The following is a 15,659-nucleotide window of genomic DNA, read 5'->3' as shown; positions in this document are numbered from 1 at the left end:
TCTCTAGACTGGGGACTTTCAGAAAGTGGGGACAATTCCATAATTAGGCATCTTAGTAAAAAAGAGATGGCAGCCAAGAAAGAGGATAAAAGAGGATAAAGCTATCATTGGTAAAGGAGAAGCAGTCATTCATGTTAGCCAGGAGAGAGGGATGTTTGGTATTTTGTGGGTGACACAATGACCTGGATTTTGTTTATACTTAGATAAAATTATAAAGTGACCTTGTTTTGTTTCACTGTATTATGGTCTGAGAGTGACCTTGTCTAACGTCAGCGTCATGTAAGATTGTTTATGTCCAAGAGGCAAGTAACATGGCTAGCTGTGAACTATAAGAATTACTCCTTCCAAAAATAAGGTATTTTATTATAATAAAAATATCTTCAATTTAATATTTAATTCATTCAACAAACATTAAATAGATAAGACCATACATTTAGAATCTTAAAATTTCAATTATTAAAAAAAGCTTAAATAGCATCTAAGTTAATCTCTTATTTGATGCTGATAGCCTCTCTCCGACATCACTGTCTAGGAGTTGCCCAGTCTGTGCTGGAATAGTACCAATAAAAGACAAGACTTGCCTACCTGAGGGAGTTCATTGCATAAGTTGGACAGATGAATTGTACTCTGATTCTGTGTATCTTCTATGCATTGGTTTTATTTGTATCTCTTAAAGCAATAGACAACAAAACTAATATTTTCCATAAGAAAAGTATTCTAATCAAGGAAAAAAATCCACACAAACTAATTCAAAGAAAAGTAATTTTTTAAAATGCTAAAACAGTCACTCTCGAAGACATTGATAAAAAGAAAATTCCCAATACTCTAAAACAAGCTAAGCCTCTTCCTCCCATCTCCCATCTCTCATTTTTATTTCTCACCGAATATCTTTCCTGTTTTCTTTCTTCTTGCAAATCAGCTTTCTCTGTTTCTTATTTCACTCATAACTTCAGCCAACAGATCACTTTAGTGATAGTAGTTCCAACAGAAACTGAAATCCCAACTCCAGAGGATATTTCATCTTAAGAGCTTATGAACATTTAAGTGACTCAGTCATGCATGGATTAGTTCAAATTTTGAGGTGAGGGAATCTGCTTGGATAGGTTCAGCCTATGAATTTTCTTCCTCAAGGTCAGATGTTTGGTCTAATTCTACTTCTTAGAACGTAGCCTTTGTAGATAAAGGCCACCATTGTATTTATTATATAACCCATTTAAAGCTCAAATAATTATTTATAAATGTACCAAATTAGGGTAAAGGCTATGAAAATATAGTTCACAGAAAAGGAAATACAAATAGTTCCTAAACATATGAAAAAAACCTCAAAACTCACTTATATGAATATAAAATAAAACTCTGTAATGGCATTTTTCACCTGTAAAATTGTTAAGGATTAAAATTTTAGATATATTAATAGATAGTACAGTATATTAGAAGGTTGTAAGGAAGTAGACATTTTCATACATTGCTAATGGGAGTGTATATTAGCACGGTTTCCATGGAGATCAATTTGGCAATAAGTGTTCAATTTAGATTTTCATCAATAGCGACTGAGTAAATACATTAAGATAGTCATAGAATGAAAAGCTATGTAAAAAATAATAAACAAGGAAATACTTTATGTAGTAAAGTGGTAAAATTTACAAGATGTATTTCCAAGTGAAAAAAAAGTTCCACCTCCCTAAGCCTCTCCCCAACCCTCAAAAAAGCCATTAAAGAAACTGGGCTCCGCTACACTGACAGAAGAGGGCACCATTGAACTAAAAATTTTGTGAGCCACCAAATGGGTTAGACAAAAGTGAATAGATCTGTACATAGCTAGTATAATGTAAGAAAATGAAAATATATCATCTGATGAAAATTTGTTCCCAGAAAACATCATGAAGCAAAAGAAAAATGTGATTAAAAACTTTAAGCCTAATTTAGAAGTCTTAAACAAGCATTTGCAGATATGAAAACATTAAAGACAAAGTAGACAAAAAGTAGGAAAAATCAAGAGACTGACTAAACCCAGGAAAGAAAGAAAAAGAGAAAATTATCACAGATATGAAGACTCAAGACTCAATTATACCATGCTCAAAGAAGAACAGACTCACATAAAAATTGTATGACACATTGAAGTAGGAAAGCAGAAAAGATAATGAAAAGTGACATACCAAAAAAAAAGTAAAAAGGAACAGAGAGAAAGTGGCCGAAATGGAAGACAGGCAAAGAAGATAAGACATGTTAATTAAAGTCCTTGAAGCAGAAAGAGAAAACAATGAGAACTAATATTTAAAACTATAACCCAAGAATGTTTTCCTGAAATAAATGAAGATCTGAATCTACAAATAGAAAGGGATTAGCAGGTACCTGGAAAAATAGACCTGGAATGGTCAACTCTGAGACATATCCTAGTAACACTGTTATATTTCAGAATCCAGAAAATATTTTTCTCAAGTCCTCCTAGCAAAAGAAATCAAATGATTTACAAGGGGAAATGAATAGGCTGGAGTCAGACTTCTCCAAAGGAAAATACAAAATAAGAGAGAAATAGAGACATGACAAAAAGACATAGGAACTAGCAGCTCTAGGGTCCTGCTGCAAGCTAAGTCTGTCTTAGTCTCTCCTGTGGCTTGGTGCCATCTGATGTCAGTTTTCTATTTCAGCTTATAATATCCATGGAGACCATTCTGAAATCTCAGTTTATCTGGGACTTTCAAGGACAGTAACAGCAGTTCCAGTAATCTCTTTTTGCCTGTTTTGTGGGTCTTATACCAAGAGAATGGGACAAAAGATTATTTGGGATTAGGAGACGCACCTTTTGCCTCTCCATTTCTCAAAGTTGACTATTAATTCTCTATCTTACTTCACTGTCTCCATCATGTCTACCCAATTTCTCCAAAAAGAAAAGAACTTTAGCCTGCTCAAGGCTAAAGGCAGGAGGATCGCTTGAGCGATCCTTGAGTGTGAGGTTGCTGTGAGCTAGGCTGACGCCATGGCACTCTAGCCCGGGCAACAGAGTGAGGATCTGTCTCAAAAAAGAAAAAAAAAAAAAAGAAAAGAAAGAAAGAAAATATCCATAGTTGGATAACTTTGTCATGATAATTATATAGGGATTGAATAATAGAAGAGAGCTTATGCAGCCTACACCTGAAACTCTATAGGAAATTCTGAGCTACTGCTTCAGCAAGAGAGAACGTAGACCTAGAAATTGCCACGAATATGGTAACACCCTGTTTTACCTTGCTCTGTAGCTTAATGCCTAAGCCTCTTCCCAGGAGTATTCTATTATGCCTTATTAACAAAGAGATGGATTTTAACCTTGTCACCCTTAGTGGGGCCTCTCCCCATTAATAGGATTATTCTGAGAATTAAATTCACTTTATGAATATTAGGAGACTCTTCCTATCTAAGTATCATGTCTGCAGTTTCTTTGAAGAATGTGGATTTAATTTTGTTTTTTTAATAAATGCCCTTTCTGTTTACATTAGCCAGAATAATTTTTTTTTCTTTTTTAATTTTTATTTTTTATTTCAGAATTTTACAGGGTTATACATGTTTTGGTTGTATAATTTGCTTTTGTACAGTTTGAGTCAAAGTTATAAGTGTGCCCTTCATCCAGCTAGTGTGCATTGTACCTGTTAGGTGTGAATTTACCCATGTCCTCCTTCCCTCTCCCACCTACTTGATTTCCCTTGAGTTTTACTTCCATATGTGCACATAAGTGGTCATCGATTAGTTCCAATTTAGTATTGAGTACATGTGGTGTTTGTTTTTCCATTCTTATGATATTTCACAAAGAAGAATGGTCTCCAATTCCATGCAGGTTGTTATAAAAGATACTGGATCACTATTTTTTTTAATGCTGAGTAGTGCTCCATGGCATATGTATACCACATTTTATTAATCCACTCATGTATTGATGGGCACTTGAGTTGTTTCCACATCTTTGTCATTGTGGATTGTGTTGCTATAAACATTTGAGTACAAGTGTCTTTTTTATAAAATGTCTTTTTACCCTCTGGGTAAATACCAAGTAGTGGGATTGCTGGATCAAATGGTAGATCTACTTTTAGCTTGTTGAGGTATCTCCAAACTGCTTTCCATAGACGTTGTGCTAGTTTGCAGTCCCACCAACAGTGTATAAGTCAATTTTGGATGTTAAGGTCTTTGGCAGCTATTAGATATCCATGTGACCCTAGCTGGTTTATTAGGATATTAAGTGATAGGCATATTAGGACTTTTAATGTGGCCTGGACTGAAGTCCCTGCCCAATAAGGATAATAGCAATAAAGTGAACCAGTAAAAATCTCTGTCTTGAGATTTGGAGTCATGAATCCCTACAGAAATGCATAAAAATTTCCCTCAAGACCTATTTACCCATTGATTCAGGTGGTTAGCCTTAGCCTGTACTCCCATCACTGAACTAGATAATCTCTAAACTTCATTTTACCAATAAGTTCTTTGTTACTTGATGAGAATCAAAAGTTTAATGTGATCACCTGACTTAAAGATGTTAATAAATATTGTTTTCTGGTGAGAATGTGTATAGGAATTGGTAGTTAAGGGGAAAAAAATAGAAAAAGGAAATATATACTTGGAAGTAGCTTGCCTACAATAGAGTATCGGCTTTGTATACAATTTTATGATTCTGCCTCCTCTCTAGATGATGAGTATCTTAAGGGCAGAAACTCTATGCTAGTTTTCTTGCTTTCACTATTGCACAGCACTATACTTGACAACTAACTAGTAGAAAATACATGTGTAATTAACTATACTGGACTAAGTCTATAAGCTTTAGGATATGGAGGAATGTTCTGCTAATCCCCTACTGGTGGAAGTTAACTGACTCCCCACCTCCCATCCCAACCCCACCATAACACAATGAACATAGGGAAGGGAGGCATTATTATTATATTATGGCACTTGTGTTATTGAACTCTCATTATATACATTTAGGTGTTGTTTTTGAGATATGTGCCTATATAGCCTTAGGGCTGACTCAGCATATCTCTTGGGGAGAGAATCTGGGAGCCACCTGGAATCTCCACTTTGCAGAAGCGTTCTTCAGCCTGTAGCAAGTAGTGGAGTACCTGAAGGGAAGCGAATAAGACAGTATTTATGGGCTTGGTTAGTTTTTCAGAACCAGTGGAGGCTCAGAGGCTAGAATGTGATCCATTGATGTTAATTTGAAATGCATGTTAATGTGCTGATTCATGTCAAAGATAAGGTTTCCTTTATAAATAGTCTTTCTCTCCCCCAGTAAATAAGCTAGAAGAGATGACTCTCTGACAAGAATGATACTTCAGGACTAGGGCACTACTAAATGAAGGGGCCTGTTTAGTTAATTATGGGGCCAACTTGTGAATGCGTTGCTAGAGGCTGGAAATGAATACTACCCCTTGTACTAAAGAACCAGTAGATGATTTCAGCCAACTTCAGCTCAGTCTATGGAGAACCCACACCTCCCTGGATAAGCAGCCCAATTGTTAGATCTATTTAATAATTAGAGAAGCCACATATTGGTCAGAGCTGACAAGGAAAAGTAGGGAGCAAGGCAGGGGCAATTTTTTTCATCCCTTTCATTAGAGATATATGTATGTTCTGAGTATATAGAGTATATATGTTCTGGATTGGGAGTTAGACTCATGTTCTTAGGCATTGAAGCATTCTACTTCAAGATCTCCAAAATTAGCTTATAGTTCATCATATGTCATTCTAGCTGTGTTCTGTTCAGAAACTTTCAAAGGAAATAATACAAACTAAAATTTCTATAGGTTTTATGTTTTCTAGAAAATTCTACATTTGGAAGACATGAAATCAGTGCAAGAAATTAAACTCTGTTTTGTGGAGTATCTCCCTCCCTCCCTCCCTCCCTCCCTTCCTTCCCTCCCTCCCTCCCTCCCTCCTTCCCTTCCTTCCCTCCCTTCCACCCTCCCTTCCTTCCCTCCCTCCTTTCTTCCTTCCTTCCCTTCTCTTTCCCTCTCTCTCTCTCTCTCTCTCTTTCTTTCTCATTCATTAAATTTTACTCAATATTTACATCTTATTCCATTTGGGCTGCTATAACAAAATTCCATAAATTGATTGGCTTAGAAACAATAGAAATTTATTTCTTACGTATCTGGAGGCAGGAGAGTCCAAGATGAAGGTGCTCATAGATTCAGTGTCTGGTGAGCAACTGCCTCTGGTTCATAGTTGGTGCCTTCTAGCTACATCCTTATATGGTAGAAGTGCAAGGCAGCTCTTTGGGGCCTCTTAGATAAGGGCACTGATCCCACTCAATGAGGACTCCACCTTCACGACCTAATCACCTCCCACAATATAGTGACTATGTGAAATAGTAGAAATATAATTAGGAGACATACAGAGGAAGAAGTAATTAGCTCAACCACAGATGAAAGAAGCTTACAGAAGGCTTTCAATAGAAGGGCAATCCTCCTGTCTCAGCCTCCCTAGCAGGCAGGATTACAGGTGCACACTACCACGCCCAGCTAATTTTTCTATTAATGTCATTTGTAAAAACAGAGTCTTGCTCTTGCTCAGACTGGTCTCAAACTCCCAGCCTCAAGCAATCTTCCCACCTCAGCCTCCCAGACTGCTAGAATTATAGGCCTGAGCCACCATGCCGGCCCCCTTTAAAGTTTTTCTGCTCTATCCCGTAAAATGATGACTATCTGATATGCTCTCCTGCTTCTGTTTACTCCTTCAGCTTCTTCTGTTGAAATTTTCCCAGGTTCATTGCAAATGTCTTTTTTATAGAGACATTAAAGTTTCAAAAAGGGAGAAGATGTTGTGATAAGAAAGCCTCATTCAAATCTCAATCTACCACTTGTCTTTGGGAAAAATTATATAAACATCTCTCAGCTTTAGTTTCTTTATCTTTAAATGGAAAGAATATCAAGTTCTTAATTTTTCTTTGAGCCAATGGAAACAATATTCATCAATGGTCATTATTCTCCTTCCTTCCTTTCTAGTCCTCAAATTTTATTTGATATTTTCTTTGTCATTCCAAGAGAGATTTCTAAAGGCTTGTTTTAGATAAGGAATTAAGGAAAGTTTGTGTATCCTGCCCAGATATAAATCCTGAATTTATTAATGAAAAGTAGAAGTTCAATAAACCATCCAGTCACTAAATAGAAAAAAACCTTGACTGAACATTTCCTATAACATTTTGCACAGTTCCTTATATTGTAAGCACACAGAATAATTACTTAAGGGACCTAAGTGAAAAAATGAAAATTGGATGACATATTGATGAATAGATTCAGGACAGAGACTTTTATTATCTGTGTAGTTTGTAGGTCAAATGTAAAAGCAGATTGCTTGTTATTTTACATTAGAGCTTGTGAATATACAGAAACATTTTCTTAGGTATTTTGACACCTTTCACAGAGTTAACTATTAAAGGTAGGTGATTGCAGAAGAAGTGGTTATATTTTTAAATAGGTTAACTAGATTTCATCACTGTTTTATCAGTATTTTAGTAGCTCAATGAAATCTTTATTTATTAAAATTAATTCCAAATAATTTTCCCAGCACCATTTATTGACTAGAGCATGCTTTCCCTAGTGAATGGTTTTGTCTGCTTTGTCAAAAATTGGTTGAATGTAGCTATATGGCTTTATTTCTGATTCTTGACAAATGTTTATAACAAACACATCTGATACACAACAAAAAGTGGTTGATACGAATTCTAAAGGTTCATTCATTTAAGAAATATTTAACAATTATGTACCTAATATGTGTGAGACATGATACCAGGTATTAGAGAACGTAAAGGTGAACAGCCATGGCGCTTATATTCATGTTACTTACAGTCTAGTTGGAAGACGTACATGGTAACAACAATGATGATACAATCTCAGAACCATTGTAATGAAATGATATACAAAATGCAATGAGGCTCTAAGGGGTAAGAGTTGCTCATATCCCTGGAGAGAAGCTTTACATTGAGAAGGTGGTATGTTAAGTGGAATATTTAATATGGATATGAGTTTACTCGGTGGTCAAAAAGAGGATAAGAATTCTAGGCATAGGAAAAATTATTAACAAAAACCCCAAAGTATGGCCTGTTGGGGAACATGTTCAGCATGACTAAAGTTTTAAGTACAAGGAGGGAGGATGAATGGTGAAAGCGGTAGCTTGAGAGGTAGGCAGTGATAGCACTCTGAAAGTGTGTTTTGGTGCCTGTAGTAAATAATAATGTGTTGTATACTCTAATGTTGCTAAGAGAATAGATTTTAAAAGTTCTTATCATAAAAAGTGATAAGAATGTGAGGTAGTGGATATGTTAATAAGTTTGCTTTAATCATTCTATAGTATATACATATGTCAACACATCATATTGGATACTGTAAATATATATACATTTTCATTTGCCAATTAAAATAATGATAATAATAATAATAGTTTGTTTTTATCCTGTAGGCCCTGCAAAACTATTTAGGTGCACTTAAAAAATAATAAAATGAGTTTTTGGTAGTAAGACTCTCGGGAAGGTTTTAAAGAGCAAATTTCACTCTTTCTAGAAAAATGATTTACTAAATTACTATGATCACTCTCTTTTTCATATAAGGTCATTCTTTTATTGATGTTGAGAATTATTTCTTCTTATAATTAAGTAACTTCTCTGTAATATTGCATATGGACTTAAAATGAATATTTAAGCCAGTTTTTTAAATTGCACCTCCATAACCAAGCTGCAACAGAGCTATACCCTCAAAGGTGAGCTGTGTTTATTAAACTTAGGGATAAAAAGCTAATATTTTATTAAATAATTACTATATTAATTATTTTGTTCAAAAGAGGCATGATCTGTATTATTTCATGATAGTATTTTTCTTTTCTGAAAGGCTAATTATGCAGTTTAATTTTTATGTACTGTTCTGATGAAATCTGGATTCCTTCTAATAATACTTCTGAAAAGACTTAAATTGAAATATAGTTGGCAGCCCATGTGAAAAGAGTGTCATCGGTGTATGGGTTAAATCGAACTAGGTGGTTCTAAAGAAGTGTTTGCAAATTCCTTGAAGATGTGGTAGGCATCTTTCTCCTGAAGAGTAGGGTTTCCCTTGTGCTGAGGTAGAGTTGAGTGCTGGAAACCCATTTGTGAAAACATTCCTGGTACTTTCCCAGGTACTTGCCAAGTCTGTTGAGTGAAACACTGTCTTTTGATGTTACTGAAATTTACAAATTTAAGGTAAGTTTCATTTTACATAGTTTCTCACCTTTTGTCTCTTTTTCTTGCTCTGGAAAAGCAATTAAGTAGAGAAAAATATCTATAAGTCAGGGTAGGGAAAGGCACAGCTTACAAAACTGGACTGGTTAGCCATGTTAGAGTCACAGAGATGATGTCAGAGTAAAGTGGTCTCTTACATTATAGTATGAAATACTCATTGAATATCAAATAATGGCCCAGCCTGGAGCTTTACTTATCTCTAATTAGAAAACTGCATGTGTTGTGATTTTAAGAATGCTACAACAGCTTCCTGTCCAGTAATATAGTTATCTAAGTATTTATTGATATAATACCAGACAGTTCATTCCACAACCAGAGATAAAATTTAAAGGTACAGATGCCCCTAGGTGAGACAGTACTTATACTTAATACATTGTATTGGAAAAACTTTTTAAAAGAAAATTTTGTTGATGGAGATTTTTTAGAATATCAAATCACTTGAGTACCAGATGTACGAAGGGCAAAAAGGATTTGGAAGAGGCAACAAAGAGTAAGTGGAGATTCCAAAGACGAATGAAATGATATTAGCTAATATTTATTGAGTGCCTACTGTATACCAGGCATCTAAGGTCTTTAAATGAGTCATCTTAACCCACCCCAACAACCTTATGAGGTAGGTACTATCTTCCCCCCCCCCCCCCCCATTTTAGAGACGTGGCAACTGAAGCGCAGGGAGCTTAAGTCACTTTCTCAAGGTTCCATAGTCGGTCAGTTGTTGAGATCCCAATCCAGACAGTCTGACACTCATGCCTGTATTCTTCAACACCATCGTATACTTTATTGCATCACAATTCTGTGCACATGGCTTGTGAATTAGAGCTACCTGCATGGCGCAGAATAGTTGGCCCAGCAAGCTACATTCAATTTACCACAGAGTGATAGGGCAAATATTGGGTAAATAACTATATGCCTCTGTGTGTGTGTGTGTGTGTGTGTGTGTGTGTGTGTGTGTGTGTGTGTGTGTAGTGGTAGCTGTAGTAGTAATGTGAGGTGATAGGAAAGTTCTTCTGTTCCTTTACCAACTTCCTTCTTCTTCAATCACTAAAAAAAAAAAAAAAAAAACAAAACAAGAATTCAGTAAGTGTTTGAATGAATAACTTAAGTATCAGGTTGTAGTTTTGCGTCATAAGCATAAGATATCATCAACATGCTTATTACATTTCTTATTTCCCAGAGGAGGGCAGTACCTTAAGCTAGCAGTCATAGACTTCTCATTGAGAGCAGAAGGAAGGGAAGCCTAGTGCCAAAGCTCTGGAGACATGAGAGAGGACACTCTGGAGAAATAGATTCCTTCCATTCATTTTTTCTCATTTTCCCTTTCATTGAGGCCAAAACCAGGTTGGGCTATTAATAATGTAAGTTTTCACCTTTTCTATTCCTAAATCTTCTTTTTCTTTACCATGAACATTCTTTTTTTCTCACATAGAAATAGATTTACCTTCTACTATACCCCCTTTCAAGAAAAAGGGGTGAGCAAAAAGTATTGGTTTGTTGAGGTGTTTAAAAGTCCAAGCTGTGAAGTAAAACTTCATTTGGAATTCCTGACTGCCATATGCTAAAAGCATGCCCTTGGGCAAGTTGTTAAGAACTTGAAACCTCATTTTCCTCTTCCACGAAATCAACTGGGAATATTTATAGCTGTAAGTAATAACAAACTCCCAGCTGTCAAGGGGCCTATTTTCCCCACCCACAAAGAAGTATAATACCGTGTTTCCCCGAAAATAAGACCTACCCATAAAGTAAGCCCTAGCAAGATTTCTAAGCATTTGCGCAATAGAAGCCCTACCCGGAAAATAAGACCTAGTGATGGGCGTGGCTACATCTACACAACCCATACATTCCATCACAGAGTGGTAAAGAAGACAAGCAGCCTTTCTCATCTGCCCCATCATGACAGCCTCTATCCCAAAGGTGACCAGAAAGGTGCAGGCAGCCCCACCAACAAGGTCGGCTCCCCCTGTCAGGTCCCAGACATCCTGTGCGTGCTGCAAGCTGAGGCTTTGAGGGGAAAGTCTTCTCAGTGAAGTGAAGAGCTGGACGCTCCACTTTAGGTATTGTATGCTCTGCTTTAGGTATTGTGTGTCCCCAGGGGGAAGAAGGAAAGCTGTGGCTGCCATTTTACTCAGCACTATGGGCCTCTCTCACCCCCCACAAGCACCAGGAGATAGGGGAAAAGCTTCAGCAAGTAGTCTCCTACTGAGCCCAGAGAGAATAACACATCCCCTGAAAATAAGCCCTAGGGTGTCTTCTTGAGGAAAAATAAATATAAGACCCTGTCTTATTTTCAGGGAAACACGTAAGCTGTGCTGATTTTGGTGCAGTAGCTTGATAATTTCAGGGTCAACTTTTCTGCCTTTCTTTGGGCTGCCACCCAGTTCATTTACCAGATGATAACAAATTGCAGCAACTCCAGACATTTCACTGAGGCAAGAAAAAGCTAAAAGTGACAGTAATAGTCATTGCTGTCTTATTTTAATCAGAAAAACAAAATCTTCCCTAAGAACCTAGATTTCCTATGGCTCATTGGCCAGAACCATGTGACACGGCCACTCCTAGCTAGGGAGTTTAGGAAAACAAGTATTTAGTCCTCCTAAAAGGGATTTCAAAGGTTGGTAGGTCAGCCACACAACTATATCACAAAGGAGAATAATAGAATCCACTTCACAGGCTAAATAAAGATTAAATTAGATGATATTATATAAAGTGCTATTTCTGTGCCTGATTTTAGGAAGTAGTTAATAAGTAAAGTTCTAATAGTCATTGTCATTTCTTATATTGCTATTACCACTATCAAGAAAGGTAATATAAAGCCCTCTATAGACTCTCATCTAGATAAAATTCAAAGCCACAGATTCTCCTGTGTCACAGTTCTTTTTATTTTCTGTCCAATCTCATCTCTGGACACATTTCCATACTCATCTAGTAGCAACTAACTGCTTCAGTAAGACTCATTGCTTAGAGTACCCCATACAAATCTTTCTGCTTCCCCTTCATACCTATCTACCATGATCCTAACAGTGCCCTTTCCATTCTCATCGACTTAATCTATCTAGCTCCAACTCAGCCTTTAACACCTGCATATGCTTCACCTCTTTGGCAACTCCCAGCTCCACCCCAGATGGGATTAGTGTCCCTCTTCAACACCCCCCAACCCCTGAATATTTCACTGTCATGGATTTTATAAGGGTGTATAGGAATTTTGTCTTTAATGATGGCCTCCTATGATAGGCTCTCAGTTTCTTGAAATCTAGAACAGCTTTCCATTATATCTTAGTGTTTCCCAAATAGCTGGCCGTCAGTACATGTCCATTAAGCACAACTGAGGAATCATGTCATATCTTCTTTAATCTTCATTGCCCTCCTGCCCCAAGCTTTTCATAAACATTTGCCTCATCACTCCTTTCCTCCCCTCATTCATGGGATTAATGGTCATCTTTTCAAGAAATGATAACTGGATCATGATTTATTCTAGTGCTTTGGAAACTAAACATTTACTTGGATAGCTTGAGCTCCTGTTGATTCTGACTGCCAGTATCAAGGAGTTAAAAATGGAAACTACGTAAACTGCCTAGAGAAAGAATCTCTGTTCTTTACGTTTTCTGAAAGTTCAATTGCCATGGAAACAGCTTTCCCCTGTGTTAGTTCATTAGGATTTTTTTCCTTAAATAATTTGGAGTACAGCCATGTTCCACAGTAGACTACTTCATGGGAAATATCACACTTGACATTCCCTTCCTTATGCTTAACTCTACACCAGACAGAAGAGCAGCAGTCCTTTGACATAACACCACCCATATTAAGATCCAAATACTATGGCAGGCAAATCCATTTAATTTTTAAAAAACCACTTTTTGCTGGAATCTGTATTAGAAGTAAGAACAGGAATAAATTTCCAAATCAAAATGATTCTAATAGGTTTTATTTATTTTCCATGCATTTAGATTACAATCAATTCCTATTTATATCAAATATAAGTACCACATCTTCTTAAAGGGGAAGAGCTAGCTTTCCCTAGTATTGTCGAAGGAGGTGAGTTCTCCATCACTGGAGAGTATATAAAATGAAGTACGGGTAAGACAAATTTTTTTTTTTGTAGAAGATTGAAGTTATTTTTTCAGTTAGTTTTGAAGGACTTTTCCCTTTGAAATCTCATAAAAGAAGTGCCATAAGAGGAGTCACTGAAGTGTGTTTTAAGTTTTCAACTATTTTTAATTAGGGCAGACTGGTGACAGTGGATTCACTCAAATTCCAAACTTTGTTTCTATGGAAAAAGTTTTTAAATATTATAGTATGTACCTGAGTTTCCTACCAAAGAAATTTGAAAAATTTATTCCTCTATTTCTGTGAGACAGAAATAAGTAACAATGCAATTACAACTGATTTAAAACACCATTATTTTACTTTGAACAAATTCAGCCTGCCATGGAAAAACCTGCAAATTTGGTACAGTGAGCTTCCCCTTTCATATTTTCCATACATTGAATAATTAAGGTCTAGTTGATTTTTTCTTTATCAAAATTTATTCTTCAGAAAGTATCTGAAACTCATTTAGCAAACTGAAGCCCAAATGATTGAGAATGGTTGGAGAATTTTCACTTAAAAAAGAATCAAGGTATTTACTTTAAAGAGAAGTAGAATTTGGGCAGGGGAGAAGTAGCTATTATCTGCCTTAGTCATAGTTGATAATAATTACTCTAACTTTGGATATATTAGAAATTATTTACCACTCTAAATTCACATCACTCCAAAAGAAGTTTGGATTCTCATAGAAATGTGGCAGCCTACCTAGTCAATGATCCTCTAGGCAAGAGATGGATTATTTAAATAAAAGGACCTTACCGAGTTGATAACAGCACCTTTGACTGGCTCATTTTGGCAAATGAACCTGTGGGGAAGTCTTTTAATGAATAGTTTAGAAACAGCATGATGCTTTTTACTCCATAGCTGAAATGCAACACCAGAGGAAAAAGCATAGCCCATCTATCCGAAACCAGAGAGTTTGAGAGTTGAAATATCTTTGTATGCACTTAGGCTTGGAAAAAACCAAAATCTTGTGAAACAACAGAAAGAGAGATTCTATTAATGTTCCTTTGTCTACATTGTTAACACCTTTTTTCCGACCTTTGTTGTTATTTCTGAGCTAGTATTTGGAACATAATTCAAATCATTAAAAAAGAAATTGCAATGAATTAATTGAATAACAATTTCTAAGAAAGCATTGATCAATGTCTCAAAATATCATTTAGCATTAAAAAAAACCCACATTGATTCTTGTACTTACTATGGGCCAGGTACTCTGCAAAGCGTTAGGAAACACTAAAGAACTCTCATCATTCCTTGAGAAAATTATGTTGTTGTTGTTGTTTTTATATCTCTGGGGCCTTTGTAGAGACTGCAGCCTCCACCCAAAACTCCTCTTCTCCTGCCTCTGCATGTCAAAATCCCATTAACCCTAAGCACTGGCTCAAATGTCTCCTCCGCTGTGGAGTCTTACCTACCCTTATTCCACTGCCCGCGCTTTCACAGAATTCATTGCTCTTTCTTCTGTGCTCCTGGAGGATTCTCACACACTTCTACTGTAGTACTTACTACATTGTTCAATATAGTATTCAGATATCTAGTTCTCCAGAACAGAGACTTTGTCATCTTTTAATTCTCAGTGTAGTCCCTAACACGGGGCTCAAAACACAATTTCTCAGTAAATGTTTGTTGATGCAAGAAAAACTGCCCTGAAAGTTGACAAGCTGGCCACGAGACACTGGGAGGCTCTCAGTTCATGACCAAAGGTTGAGTAACTAGTCTGGAACGCAGTGCACTCCTGTGAGGGAAGCCTGCAGGATAACTTTAATTCTTTCCCCAAAAGTGCTATCATTGAAGGGGCAAAAAAAAAATTTTTGGAGCTATTTTAACATGCTAGTTTCCAACAGGTTCTTAAATTACATGTTCTGTGAAGGAAAAGCTGAAGGAGAGAGGAGAGTAAGTGAAAGGAGAATACCAAGCCAGAAGCTAAGGGCATTCCAGAAATGTTATGAGAGTGAAAATGTGTAACTTTTCCCTTCACTTCCTGGGTTTACATGAATTTGCTGTAGCTTGACCTATTGAACTTAGCTTGGGTTTCCCTGCGGAGTCTGTCTCTTTCAGACCAAACTGTCTACTGTAGCAGATAGAGAAATAATCATATATCTCTAATAGTTTAATAAATGTTTGGAAACTAGTAAAATAATCTGGAACCTGCATTTTCTAGTGCAATTAAATAGTAATTAACAACACTGTCAATCTTTGCATGGAAGAACACTTTGAGTGTGTAGTCAATAAGTCGGCCCACTTTCTTATTATTTCAGCCTTGATGTTAAAGCTGACTACAGGTAGATGAGTGAAATGATATCCCAGTCAGATCCTACGGGGCAATCAAGGTACATCCTCCCTAAAATCAGCCTGC

General features: G+C 36.5%; 1 long non-coding RNA gene across 1 annotated transcript; it reads right to left on the bottom strand.

Annotated features, from left to right (window-relative positions):
- Positions 1-9,739: 9,739 nt before the first annotated feature.
- LOC142873782 (uncharacterized) lies at positions 9,740-14,841 on the bottom strand. Its single transcript, XR_012921760.1, has 2 exons — positions 14,719-14,841; positions 9,740-10,261 (listed from the first exon to the last, which is right to left on the bottom strand). It is a non-coding gene; the product is annotated as an uncharacterized LOC142873782 (long non-coding RNA).
- Positions 14,842-15,659: the final 818 nt, after the last annotated feature.

This window comes from Microcebus murinus, chromosome 11, assembly GCF_040939455.1.
Source record: "Microcebus murinus isolate Inina chromosome 11, M.murinus_Inina_mat1.0, whole genome shotgun sequence".
Taxonomy (NCBI): domain Eukaryota; kingdom Metazoa; phylum Chordata; class Mammalia; order Primates; family Cheirogaleidae; genus Microcebus; species Microcebus murinus.
This window is presented reverse-complemented; position numbering and strand designations above follow the sequence as displayed.